Source organism: Cebus imitator, unplaced genomic scaffold (assembly GCF_001604975.1).
Source record: "Cebus imitator isolate Cc_AM_T3 unplaced genomic scaffold, Cebus_imitator-1.0 Scaffold425, whole genome shotgun sequence".
NCBI classification, from domain to species: Eukaryota; Metazoa; Chordata; class Mammalia; order Primates; family Cebidae; genus Cebus; species Cebus imitator.
In genome coordinates this window covers 599710-614367 of record NW_016107740.1, presented here as the reverse complement: position 1 = coordinate 614367, position 14658 = coordinate 599710, and the positions used below count along the sequence as shown (strand labels likewise).

At 38.6% G+C, this 14658-nt stretch overlaps 1 long non-coding RNA gene across 1 annotated transcript in view; it reads right to left on the bottom strand.

The window, feature by feature from the left end:
• Nucleotides 1-791: 791 nt before the first annotated feature.
• Nucleotides 792-14658, bottom strand: part of LOC108290145 — a 48261-nt gene continuing 34394 nt past the window's right edge. Inside the window, exons 2-3 of the long non-coding RNA XR_001819455.2 lie at nucleotides 8714-8861; nucleotides 792-1057 (exon numbers count right to left, since the gene is read on the bottom strand). This is a non-coding gene — a long non-coding RNA (uncharacterized LOC108290145). The remainder of the gene's footprint in view (nucleotides 1058-8713; nucleotides 8862-14658) is intronic.

Below are 14658 nucleotides of genomic sequence, written 5' to 3'. Positions count from 1 at the left end.
CCCTCACTTTTCTTATCTGCAAAATGGGCATGTCAATTTTTTCATTATGGGTTTAAGATTAAATAACATATATAAAGTTTCTGGTAGTCCTCACATAGGATGATTTCCTTCCTTCCACTCCTATTTCAGTTAATGACATTCCCCAATTACTCAGGATTCTAAACTAGAAATCTCGGTCATCTTCAATTCTTCCTTCCTCCTCAACCACCCACATTAAATTAATCTACCACCCACATTAAATTAATCATCAAGCCCTTTTGCTCCCAATTCAGTGATGCCTCTCAAATGTGGGCCCGCCTCTCTGTCCTCCCTGTCCACTGTCCTCACTGTCTTTTCCTGCATAATATTTCAGAATCCTGCTAAACAACCTTGGTGACACCCATCACTCCCAATCCAAGTCCTTTCTCCACACTGCTGCCAGAGTCGATCTTTCTTTAAAAAGATGCTGATGATGTCATTCTCCTCCTTTAAAACTGCTGATGACATCTAGTTTCTTAAAGATAAAATCTTAACGACTAAACTGAAGGACTCACATAACCAACCCTCACTTCATCACTGCTGCTTGTTTGGTTGGTATTAAAAAGAAAAAGAAAATTAAAAATATAACAACCCTTATTCCATTTCAAAAATATATTTGGATTCCCCTACTACTAACCTCTTTGTTCAGCCACCCCGTCCCCAGCTCATACCTCTCCCTATACCCAACCCCCACTACACCCACACCCCAGCAACTTATGCCCATGAGGCATTCCAGGAAACACGCAGTGGCCTTTTACAACTCTGCCCTTGCACACAAACCTCAGCCTGGACTAACACTTGTATATGTTCTTTATCTGGTAGAATTTTACTGACTCTCTAAGGTCCAGTTCAGGTACCACCTCTTGTATAAAAGCTCCTTCAACTCCTTCAGGGAACGGTGGCTACCAGGTCATCTGTGATGCCATAGATTTGAGCGTAGATGCTGTATTCGGGTTACCTAGGTTCAAATGTTGGCTGGACCACTCTCCCACTGCTAGTTTTGGGCAAACGACTTAACCTCTTGGTGAGGTTTCCTCATCTGAAAACAATGATAATCATAGTATGACTATCTTACCATTGTTACCAAGTATATGAGATAATGCATATGAAGTTCATAATAATATACTGGCCCACGGGCAAGCACACAATACAGATTATCTTAAAAGTGTTTGACTATGGTTTTATTTTATTTTATTTTATTTTATTTTATTTTATTGAGATGGAGTTTCACTCTTGTTGCCCAGGCTAGAGTACAATAGCACTACCTGGGCTCACAGCAACCTCTCCCTCCTGGGTTCAAGCGATTCTCTTGCCTCAGTCTCTCAAGTAGCTGGGATTACAGGCATGTGCCACCACGCCCGGCTAATTTTGTATTTTTAGTAGAGGCAGGGTTTCTCCATGTTGGTCAGGCTGGTCTCAAATTCCGACCTCAGATAATCGGCCTGCCTCGGCCTCCCAAAGTGCTAGGATTACAGGCGTGAGCCACCACACCTGGCCCCCACTATAATTAATTATCCATCTTATCCTTTTGTCTCAATATGAATTATTTTTTACATTCTAAATAATATATATATATAGTTTTTATTGCACTTTAGGTTCTGGGGTACATGTGCAGAACATGCAGGACTGTTGCATAAGTACATACGTGGCAATGTGGTTTGCTGCCTCATCCCCCGTCACCTTATCTGACATTTCTCCCCGTTATCCCTCCCCAACCTCCCTACCCCCCGCTGTCCCTCCCCTATTCCCCCTCAACAGACTCCAGTGTGTGATGCTCCCCTCCCTGTGTCCATGTGTTCTCATTGTTCAACACATGCCTACGAGTGAGAACATGCAGTGTTTGGTTTTCTGTTCTTGTGTCAGTTTGCTGAGAATGACGGCTTCCAGATTTATCCACGTCCCTACAATGGACACAAACTCATCATTTTTTTATGGCTGCATAGTATTCTATGGTGTATATGTGCCATATTTTCCTTATCCAGTCTATCATCGATGGGCATTTGGATTGGTTCCAGGCCTTTGCAATTGTAAACAGTGCCACAATGAACATATGTGTACATGTGTCTTTATAATAGAACAATTTATAATCCTTTGGATGTATACACTGTAATAGGATTGCTGGGTCAAATGCAATTTCTATTTCTAGGTCCTTGAGGAATTGCCACACTGTCTTCCGCAATGGTTGAACTAATTTACACTCCCACCCACAGTGTAAAAGTGTTCCTATTTCTCCACTTCCTCTCCAGCATCTGTTGTCTCCAGATTTTTTAATGATCGCCATTCTAACTGACGTGAGATGGTATCTCAATGTGGTTTTGATTTGCATTTCTCTAATGACCAGTGATGATGAGCATTTTTTCTTATGTTTGTTGGCCTCATAGATGTCTTCTTTTGAAAAGTGTCTGTTTATGTCCTTTGCCCACTTTTGAATGGGTTTGTTTTTTTCTTGTAAATCTGTTTTAGTTCTTAGTAGATTCTGGATATTAGCCCTTTGTCAGATGGGTAGATTGCAAAATTTTTTTCTCATTCTGTTGGTTGCCATTTCACTCTAATGATTGTTTCTTTTGCCGTATAGAAGCTCTGGAGTTTAGATCCCATTTGTCTATTTTGGCTTTTGTTGCCAATGCTTTTGGTGTTTTAGTCATGAAATCCTGGCCTATGCCTATGTCCTGAATGGTTTTGCCTAAGTTTTCTTCTAGGGTTTTTATGGTTTTAGGACTTATGTTTAAGTCTTTGATCCATGTGGAGTTAATTCTAGTGTAAAGTGTCAGGAAGGGGTCCTGTTTCTGCTTTCTGCACATGGCTAGCCAGTTTTCCCAACACCATTTATTAAACAGGGACTCCTTTCCCCACTGCTTGTTTTTGTCAGGTTTGTCAAAGATCAGATGGTTGTAGATGTGTCACGTTGCCTCTGAGACCTCTGTTCTGTTCCATTGGTCTATATCTCTGTTTTGGTACCAGTACCATGCTATTTTGATTACTGTAGCCTTGTAGTGTAGTTTGAAGTCTAAGATAGAGTGATGCCTCCAGCTTTGTTCTTTTTGCTTAGAATTATCTTGGCTATGTGGGCTGTTTTTGATTCCACATTAAGTTTAAGGTAGTTTTTTCCAGTTCTGTGAAGAGGGCCATAGGTAGCTTGACGGGGATAGCATTGAATCTATAAATTACTTTGGGCAGTATGGCCATTTTCATGATATTGATTCTTCCTAACCATCAGCATGGAATGTTTTTCTATCTGTTTGTGTCCTCTCTTATTTCGTTGAGCAGTGGTTCATGGTTCTCCTCGAAGAGGTCCTTTACATCCTTTATTAGTTGTATTCCTAGATATTTTATTCTCTTTGTAGCAATTGTGAATGGCAGTTCGTTCTTTATTTGGTTCTCTTTAAGTCTGTTATTGGTGTATAGGAATGCATGTGATTTCTGCACATTGATTTTGTATCCTGAGACTTTGCTGAAGTTGCCTATCAGTTTCAGGAGATTTTGGGTTGAGACGATTAGGTCTTCTAGATATACAATCATGTCATCTGCAAATAGAGACAATTTGACTTCCTCCTTTCCTAATTGAATACGCTTTATTTCTTTTCCTTGCCTGATTGTCCTGGCTAGAACTTCCAACACTATATTGAATAGGAGTGGTGAGAGAGGGCATCCTTGTCTAGTGCCAGATTTCAAAGGGAATGCTTCCAGTTTTTGCCCATTATGATATTGGCTGTGGGTTTGTCGTAAATTGTTTTTATTATTTTGACATACGTTCTGTCAATATCTAGTTTATTGAGAGTTTTTAGCATAAAGGGCTGTTGAATTTTGTTGAAGGCCTTCTCTGCATCTATTGAGATGATCATGTGGTTTTTGTTTTTGGTTCTGTTTATGTGGTGGATTACATTATTGACTTGAGTATGTTGAGTATGATGCAAGTATCCCAGCCTTGCAACCTGGGATGAAGCCTACTTGATCATGGTGGATAAGCTTTTTGATGTGCTGTTGCAATCAGTGTGCCAGTATTTTATTGAAGATTTTTGCATCTATGTTCATCATGGATATTGACCTGAAGTTTTCTTTTTTTGTTGCGTCTCTGCCGGGTTTTGGTATCAGGTTGATGTTGGTCTCATAAAATGATCTGGGAAGGACTCTCTCTTTTTGGATTGTTTGGAATAGTTTCAGAAGGAGTACTACCAGCTCCTCTTTGTTTCTGTGGTAGAATTTGACTGTGAACCCGTCTGGACCTGGGCTTTTTTTGGTTGGTAGGCTATTAATTGCTGCCTGAACTTCGGCTCTTGTTATTGGTCTCTTCAGGGTTTTGACTTCTTCCTGATTTAGTCTTGGTAGAGTACAAGTGTCCAGGAATTTATCCATTTCTTCCAGGTTTACTGGTTTATGTGCATAGAGTTGTTTGTAGTAATCTCTGATGGTAGTTTGTATTTCTGTGGAATCGGTGGTGATATCTCCTTTATTGTTTTTTATTGCATATATTTGATTCTTCTTTCTTTTCTTTTTTATTAATCTGGCTAGCAGTCTGCTATTTTGTTGATCTTTTCAAAGAACCAGCTCCTGGATTTATTGATTTTTGAAGGTTTTTTTGTGTCTCTAACTCCTTCAATTCTACTCTGATCTTAGTTATTTCTTGTCTTCTGCTAGGTTTTGAGGTTTTTTTATCTTGCTCCTCTAGCTCTTTCAATTTTGATGATAGAGTGTTGATTTTAGATCTTTCCTTGCTTCTAATGTGGGCATTTATTGCTATAAATTTCCCTCTAGACACTACTTTAAATGTATCCCAGAGGTTCTGGTACATTGTGTCTTTATTCTCGTTGGTTTTGAAGAACACCTTTAGTTCTGCCTTCATTTCACTGTTTATCCAGTCAACATTCAAGAGCCAGTTGTTCAGTTTCCAGGAAGTTGTGTGGTCCTGAGTTAATTTCTTAATCCTGAGTTCTAATTTGATTGCACTGTGGTGTGAGAGACTGTATGATTTCCGTTCTTTTGCATTTGCTGAGGAGTGATTTACTTCCAATTATGTGGTCAATTTTAGAGTAGGTGTGATGTGGTGCTACGAAGAACATATATTCTATGGATTTGGGGTGGAGAGTTCTGTAGATGTCTATTAGGTTTGCTTGGTCCATGTCTGAGTTCAAGTCCAGGATATCTTTTTTAATTTTCTGTCTCATTGATCTGTCTAATATTGACAGTGGAGTGTTAAAATCTCCCACTATTATTGTGTGGGAGTCTAAGTCTCTTTGTAGATTGTTAAGAACTTGCTTTATGTTTCTGGGTGCTCCTATATTGGGTGCGTATATATTTAGGATCATTAGCTCTTCTCGTTGCATTGATCCTTTTACCATTATGTAATGCCCTGCTTTGTCTCTTTTGAACTTTGTTGGTTTAAAGCCTATTTTATCAGAGACTAGGATTACAACTCCTGCTTTTTTTTTTTTTTTTTCCTCTCCATTTGCTTGGTAAATCTTTCTCCATCCCTTTATTTTGAGCCTATGTGTGTACTTGCAAGTGAGATGGGTTTCCTGGATACAGCACACTGATGGGTTTTGACTTTTTATCCAATTCGCCAGTCTGTGTCTTTTGATTAGGGCATTTAGCCCATTTACATTTAAGGTTAATATTGTTATGTGTGAATTTGATCCTGCCATTTTGATGCTAGCTGGTTGTTTTGCTTATTAGTTGATGCAATTTCTTCATTGTGTCAATGCTTTTTACCATTTGGTACATTTTTGGAGTGGCTGGTACTGGTTGTTCTGTTCCATGTTTAGTGCTTCTTTCAAGAGCTCTTGTAAGGCAGGCCTGGTGGTGATGAAATCTCTCAGCAATTGCTAGTTCATAAAGGATTTTATTTCTCCTTCACTTTGAAGCTTGATTTGGCTGGATATTAAATTCTGGGTTGAAAGTTCATTTCTTTAGGTATGTTGTATATTAGCCCCCACTCTCTTCTGGCTTGTAGGGTTTCTGCTGAGAGATCCACTGTGAGTCTGATGGGTTTTCCTTTGTGGATAACCTGACCTTTCTCTCTGGCTTTCCTTAGCATTTTTTCCTTCATTTCAACCCTGGTGAATCTGACAATTATGTGCCTTGGGGTTGCTCTTCTTGAGGAATATCTTTATGGTGTTCTCTGTATTTCCTGGACTTGAATATTGGCCTGCCTTGCTAGGTTGGGGAAGTTCTCCTGGATAATATCCCAAAGAGTGTTTTCCAGCTTGGATTCATTTTCTCCATCATATTCAGGTACACCTATCAAACATAGATTAGGTCTTTTCATATAATCCCATATTTCTTGGAGGTTTTGTTCATTTCTTTTCACTCTTTTTTCTCTAATCTTGCCTTCTCGTTTTATTTCATTGAGTTGATCTTCAATATCTGATATCCTTTCTTTTGCTTCATCGATTTGGCTCTTGAAATTTGTGTATGCTTTGTGACGTTCTCGTGTTGTTTTTCAGCTCCATCAAGTCATTTATATTCCTCTCTAAGCTGTTTGTTCTCGTTAGCATTTCATCAAACCTTTTTTCAAGGTTCTTAGTTTCTTTGCATTGGGTTAAAACATGTTTTTTTAGCTCAGAGAAGTTTGTTATTACCCACCTTCTGAAGGCTGTTTATGTCAATTCATCAGACTCATTCTCCATTCAGCTTTGTTCTCTTGTTGGTGAGGAGTTGTTATCCCTTGGAGGAGGAGGGTCATTCTGGTTTCGAGTGTTTTCATCCTTTTTGCCCTTTCTTCCCATCTTTGTGGATTTATCTACCTGTGGTCTTTGTAGTTAGTGACTTTTGGATGGGGTCTCTGAGTGGATGTCCTTTTTGTTGATGATGAAGTTATTTATGTTTTTCAGTTTTCCTTCTAGCAGTCAGGCCCCTCTGCTATAGGACTGCTGGAGGTCCACTCCAGACCCTGCTTGCCTGAAGCTCACCTGCAGCAGCTGTAGAAGAGTCAGAGTTGCTGCCAGTTTCTTCTTCTGTTATCTTCATCACAGAAGGATACCCACCAGATGTCAGCCTGAGCTCTCCTTTATGAGGTGTCTCTTTGGATACACAGGGGTTGGGGAGCTGCTTGAGGAGATAGTCTGTCTCTTATAGGAGCTCAAGTGCTGAGCTGTGAGCTCCATTGTTCCGCTCAGAGCTGCTGGGCAGATAAGTTTAAGTCTGCAGCAGCAGAACTCATAACTGCCTTTTTTCCCAGGTGCTCTGTCCTGTGAAGGTGGGGCTTTATTTATAAGTTCCTGACGTGCTGCTGCCTTTTTTCAGAGCTGCCCTGCCCAGCAAGGAGGTGGCCAAGAGGCATTGCTGAGCTGCCATGGGCTCTGCTCAGCTGCTGTGGGCTCTGCCCAGCTGCTCTGTGAACTTCCTTGTGGTTTTGTTTATAGAGGTATAGTTAGGACTGCCTAGGTAATGGTGGTCTGCCTCAGTAATGGTGGACTGCCTCAGTATTAGTGGATTGCCTCGGTAATGACAGACTGCCTTGGTAATGGTGGACTGCCTTAGTAATGGCAGATGCCCCTCCCCTCACAGAGCTGGGCTGCCCTGGGTCCAGCTGCACTTGCTGTGAAACTCTCAATCCAGAGCGTTTCAGATTGCTAGTCTTTGTGGGGGTGGGATCCAGTGAGCCAGATCAACTGGTTCTCTGTTTCAGCCCCCTTTTTTTCAGTTGAATGGATGGTTCTGTCTCCCAGGCATTCCAGGCACCAGTTGAAATGGTGACCCAGATTTGTGTGAGTTTTTGTGTGGAGACCCACTGCGCCAGCTGAAACATCTGTGCTGGAAACTCATAGCACTTTTCAGCCTGGGAATCTCCTGGTCTGTGGGCAGTAATAACTCATTTGGAAATGCAGTGTTCACTCACCCTCTGCATTGTTCTTGCTGGGAACTGCACTCCAGAGCTGTTCCTATTTGGCCATCTTGGATCCACCTGCTCCATTTTAAATAATTTTTTAATTTAAATTTTTTATATTTTACATTTAAATTTGATTTTCATATTAAATACAAGTATTTTATGACAGAAGTACTTCATATTGATCAAAGTTTGGGAAATTCAGATAACAGGCCAAAAATATTAAATTCTCTATTGTTTGAGACATCTCTTGCTTACAAGCAAAAGGAACTTATTCTGGTTAACTTATCCAGAAAAAAAAAGAATTTATGGGACTGTTGTTGGACAGCTCACTGCATCAACACAAAGATGGAGAATCAGGTTAAGAAAAGGTCAGGATCTATGGAGGACTGGCAGCAAATAACAGACAAGACTATGGCACAGTGGGTCACCAAGGGCACAACCCCATTGGCCACTTGCTGTGGCCACCATTCCTGAACATTTGTGACTTAGCAAAAGTAGGAAGAGTATCTTATCCCCTCTCCCACTCACCCACCCCATAGTCTTTGCCTATATTGGATCATTCACAGGCAAACAAATCATGCACTTACAAGCTTTGGTGCCTTTGCTTATGCCATTACCTTTGCCTGGGATAGTCTTGCTCTGTCACCCAGGCTGGAGTGCAGTGACAGGTTCATGACTCACTATAGCCTCAACCTTCTGGGCTCAGCCTCCCTGGTAGCTGGGACCACAAGTGCGCACCACCACTTTTTTACTTTTCGTTGAGATGAGGTCTCACTATTTTGCCTAGGCTGCTCTTGAACTCCTGAGCTCAAGCAATCCTCCTACCTCAGGTTCCCAAAGTCCTGGGATTAGAAGCATGAGCCACCATACCTGGCCTGCTCACTTCTTGATTCCAGAGCTTACCATATGCTTTTGCAGCACTTAGCACGTAGTACAGTTAGATGTTTTATCATTCTTTGTTGCTATGCTGTAAATTCCTATTTTCAGCCATATCACATAGAAGACACTTGATAAATATCTGTTTAATGAATGAAAGGAAGAAAAAATAAATTAGATTTTAAGGCACTGTACTAAGCACTTTACAAACATTAACTTGCTGGGCACAGTGGCTCACGTCTATAATGCCATCATTTTGGGAGGCCGAGGCCAGTGGATCACTTGAGCTCACAGAGTTTGAGACCAGCCTGGGCAACATGGCAAAACCCCTTCTCTACTAAAAATACAAAAACTAACCAGGCATGGTGGTGCACACCTGTAATCCCAGCTACTCGGGAGGCTGAGGCAAGAGAATTGATTGAATTCAGGAGCCAGAGGCTGTAGTGAGCCAAGATCATGCCACTTTATGGACGACTGAGTTAGACTGTGTCTCAAAAAGCAAACAAACAAACAAAACCACCCAAACAGTGCAATTTAGTCTCAATTTATAATTCAGTTTTTCCTCAGATAGGCTGGATTACTATTTTATAATAAAGGAAACTGAGACCAGAGGAGTGAAGTTACTTTCTAAAGGTCAAACAGCTATTAAGGGACAGAGGCAGAATTTGAAGAAGGCAGTCTCTCTCTAGAGCATAGGCTTTTACCTATGAAAGGAAGTACATAGTTTCCTTTTTCTAGGAAACTCTACAACATCTTTGTTTGTTTGTTATTTAAAGACCTGACAGTCTCCTGGTAAGCATAGAAAGCTAATTAAATGTTTCTGTACATTTTCAATATTGAAAAACATACTTAGTAAATTTCATAAACACTTATTTCATCATTCTTGAACAATGGTAATAGAAGGCTCTATACACAAATTCATAGAAACTCAATTAAATGAGCACAAAACACACAATAAAATTCATCACACTCTTTGTCCCTGCCCTTCGCCCAGGTTACCAGGAGTTGTTATTTAGACACTGGCATTTTATCAAACTGGTTCTGGCTACAAAGAATTTATGTTGTTCTGCTCAGGGCACTCTCCTTCTCTGGTTATATGATATCTCTCACCCCTTCTAGAATCTCTCTTTTGCTTATCATCAGACAGCAGAAACTTGACTCCAGCGTACCAGTGTGCATGGTGCCTCACAATTAATTGTCTGCACAATAAGGGCAAGAATTTAAATCTTGTGAACAGAGGAAAACCATCACCTTCATGTTCAAAGGGTACATAAATTACACCATCCAACCTGAAAAAATGCTCCATTTAAAATTCATATAAACATAATTAAATAGAAATGGGGAATCTGAAATGAAGAACACTGAGAGAGAAGACATTTAAAAAGAACTAGAAATCATTTACAAGAGAAAAATGCTCTGCTCATCCCAGAGATGGATAAGATATATATCGCTAATTTGCAAAGGCATTGATAGTCTCCTTGATAAAGCAAGGGATTTATAGTCTCCTTTTTCTATTTATTCCTGCCAAGTATCTTCACTTTTAATTGCCTCATTACAAGGTCTGCAAAATAAGAAAAGAAAGGAAGATGGAGGAAAAAGATCTAAAGATTTCTTTTAAGAGATTATTATAACAAGCAAACATTTGTCATTAGGTTAAATGAAAGAAGGCTAGTTCCTTGCAAATATCTGAGATCATAAAAATTGAACTTGAGGGGGGGAAGGACGTTTGTATAGGAAGAGGTATGATCAAAAGTAATAGTATAGAAGTAATAGCTAACATGGAGGTTAGATGCTAGAAAAAAAAAAAGATTATTGATAAGGTCAATTAGATAAAAGGAAAAACTTCAAAAGGAAAAACAAGTGCTCCATCCCATGAGACTTTTAGAATTAACCTGGACAAAGAACTAGAATATATTTTGTAGAAAGCAATCCTTTCTGACAAGCTGGTAGATTAGTTCTAATTGATTTTTCCACCTCTAATTTCTTTGACTCTCTGAAATACTACTCGTAGAAGACAAATGAGTTTTCCTTGAGGTTGAATTTTCTGTCTTTATTTTAATCAAATGAGATATGATTTCTCATGAAAATAGTTTCCAAGCCAATGGCTTTGCAAGTAATAATTCTAACTCTTATTTAGATGATAAAAGTTTAAAAATCAAAGTTAGAGCATTAGTAAACATGACAAATCATATATATTTTCTTTCATGATGCGCTGGCAAAATTCTTGGAAAAAAGTTTCCAAGAAGTGAAGGAACAGGGTACAGGAAAAGTGGAGCAGGCTAATATTCCACCAGTTTTTGCCTTTTTGTTCTAGCTTCATATCCTCTCTAAAAAGTTATCACTAAGAGAAAAATATTTAGTTCTGTTGAAATTGTGTTAAAGTTTGTATCAGATAACAGTTTTGAGAACATGAGGTACAATATCATATGCATGTTATTTATGTTATTTATTGTCAAAAAAAGAGCAAAGTTAAAAATGTACTAGAAAAACTTTTGCCTGGAGTCTTTGAATTGTCTTATAGAACACTTAGGGAAAGGGGAAAAGAAGAGGAAATACTAGGTGAGGCAGGGGATAGATTTCTTTCTCCTCATTCATATATATGTATATATATATATATATATATATATATATAAAATCTTAAAATATATATATATTTCAAAACAGTTCCTACAAATTTTAATGTGTTATCTTTTTCCATGACTCAAAATATGACTAGAAAAAATATTCTAAAATTTAAAAACTTTTTTTGCTTCAGATCATAAAAATATTTTTTCCTATTAAAGTCTGACAGGTTTCAACCTCTGTGTATTTTACTTTGTTTTGTTCTTACATTTATACTTCAATTTGTTTTCTAATACACTGTGAAACAGGGATATAACTTTGCAAGCAGAAAGCCACCTGTTCTAATGCAACGTATCAAACAAGCTTTCCATTGCCCACTTATTTATAATGTCACCTTTGTTATATAACCAGTTCTCATTGATCTGTTCCTATGCTCTCTATTCCCTTTCATGGATTACTTTTTCTATTAGGCGGCTAATACTGCAATTTTTATTTCTGTATCTTTGTAATATATCTTGATATCTGGTAGTGTGGGTCTCCCTTCTCTGTTCTGCTTTATCAAGACTGGCTTAGCTCTTCTTTCATAATATCCCTTCCACATAAGATTTATAATTACTATCTCAATTTTGATGAAAAATCTTTAGAATTTTATTGGTATGATTATTATTATTTGAGACAGAGTCTCACTCTGTCGCACAGACTGTAGTGCAGTGGCACAATCTTGGCTCACTGCAACCTCCACCTCCAGGTTCAAGGGATTCTCGTGTCTCAGCCTTCCAAGTAACTGGAATTACAGGTGCATGCCACCATGCCTGGCTAATTTTTGCATTTTTAGTAGAGAGAGGGTTTCACCATGTGGGCTAGGCTAGTTGCAAACTCCTGACCTCAGTGGTCTGTCTGCTTCGGCCTCCCAAAGTGCTAGGATTACAGTTGTGGCCAGTATTAAACTTAATATAGATTAATTTGAGGAGAAGTGACATTTTTACTCGATTGATTTATCCCTATAGATAGATAGATGTACTATATTTCTATTTATTCACCTTCTTTAGTTTCACAAATATTCTCTGCATCTACTAAACTATAAGCTCATGAAAATCTATGTAACTTTTCAAGTTTGAGAATGGTATTGGTAAAATGGCTTAACCTTTTATGTTGTCCTAAGTCTGTTGCTACTTCTTCAGCTGACATGAATCTCCTGAACAAAAGATCTTTGCTCTCACTTTATTTTTATTGAATTTGACTACAGAAAAAGCCAGTGAGTTGATAGAGTCAGTCAAGTAGAATGCTTTTTATCAAAGTGGCTGGTGTTATATAAATCCAATGTGGTTTGGAGTATTAGTCTCAATCCAAAAGAGGTTAAGCTCACAGTGCCTCATAAATCTGCCCAGGTTTGCAAGTGAAGTTATAAAGAAAAAATAAACAAATAATTATTTTAACCAGTGTATTCAGACTACTTCACTTTAATAATTTCATTAAAAAGAGAAAAAAACTACCAAAAATATAATACAAAGTGAAATTGAGTACTAAAAAGTATTTAAATAATCCAAAAGAATATAGGAAAGAAAGAAGAGAAGAACAAAAACATTGGAAACAAATAGAAAATAACAAATTAGGGGCTGGGCATGGTGACTCATGCCTGTAATCCCAGCACTGTGGGAGGCAAAAGTGGAAAGATCACAAGGTCAGGAGTTCAAGACCATCCTGGCCAACATGGTGAAACCCTGTCTCTACTAAAAATAAAAAAAAGTAGCCTGGCATAGTGGCACACACCTGTAGTCCCAGATACTCAGGAGGCTGAAGCAGGAGAATCACTTGAACCCGGATGGCAATATGGCTGGTATTCTTATAAGAAGACAACTATGTGAAGACACAGGGAAAATGTCCCCGTGAAGATGGAGGCAAAGATTAGAGTGATGCATCTGTAAGGCAAGGGACAACAAAGATTCCTGTTTGTCAAAAGGAGCTAAGAGAGAGGCACAGAATAGGCATGACCTCAGAGCCCTCAATAGGAACCAACCTGCTGACATTTTTATTTTAAACTTCTAGCATCCAGAACTGGGAGGGAATAGACTTTTGTTTGTTTTGTGTTTTTTGTTACAGCAGCCCTAGGAAACTAATACACCTATTCATTCCAAATAATTACCTTTATAAATAGTTAAAAATTATACAGAATTTTTTTTTTTTTTTTTTTTTTTTTTTTTTTTTTTTTTTTTTTTTTTTTTTTTTTTTTTTTTTTTTTTTTTTTTTTTTTTTNTTTTTTTTGAGACAGAGTTTCACTCTTATTGCCCAGGCTGGAGTACAATGGCGTGATCCTGGCTCACTGCAACCTCTGCCTCCTGGGTTCAAGTGATTCTTCTGTCTCAGCTTCCTGAATGGCTGGGATTACAGGCATGCACCACCATGCCCAGCTAATTTCTGGATTTTTAGTAGAGATGTGGTTTTACCATGTTGGCCACGATGGTCTCAAACTCCTGAGCTCAGGTGATCCACCACCTCCACCTCCCAAAGTGCTCGGATTACAGACATGAGCCAGCTCGCCTGGCTGGGAAAATTTTTATCAACCTAAACTACTACCTCTAAACTGTAGAGATGGTCAGAGGTGTCAAAGACAAAATAAACTGAAGTCTAAAAATTCTTGCAAAATGTTATTTTCCTTTTCTGTGGTGACATATTGACAGCACCTTAAAAACTCCCTAGGTCCAAAGAGTGACTTTACCTCCATCTTATTTCAGTATTGATTTTGTAAAAATATGTAGAACAAACAGCAAATCTGATCAATGGATCCTCCAAATGTGATTTGCAAGAACAAGAGGCATAATAAATGTCTCACATTTTGGAGTACAAGCTCCCATAGATATTGGCCTCAGACAATCTTCTATATTTCAAATTAATGCTGTTGCCAGGAGCTTAGTGGGAGAGGGAATAGGGAGTTATTGTTTTATGGATACAGAATTTCAGTTTTGCGAGGTAAAAAAGGGTCCTGGAGATGGATAGTGTTGATAGTTGCCCAATAGGAATGTGCTTAATGCTGCTGAATTGTACACTTAAAAATGATTAAGATAGTCAATTTTGTTGTGTGTATTTTACCACAATGTTAAAAACAAAAAAAGGAAAAAGTAAGCCAAGCTGGAAAAAAATGTATATATAATCAATGCTCCATTACTGCATTTGGGAACATAGGTATATAATTCATATAATAATCTATGTTTACAAAGTAATTCTGATTTTGTTTTATTGAGGTTGGAGATGACCCACCATATTAGGGCACTTCAAGGCATAGGGCTCGAGCAGGCCAAAGCAGAACAGAAAATGCGCTGGTACACACAGCTCAAGAGCCCAGGAGTACTCCCTAATCCAATATGGCTGGTATTCTTTTA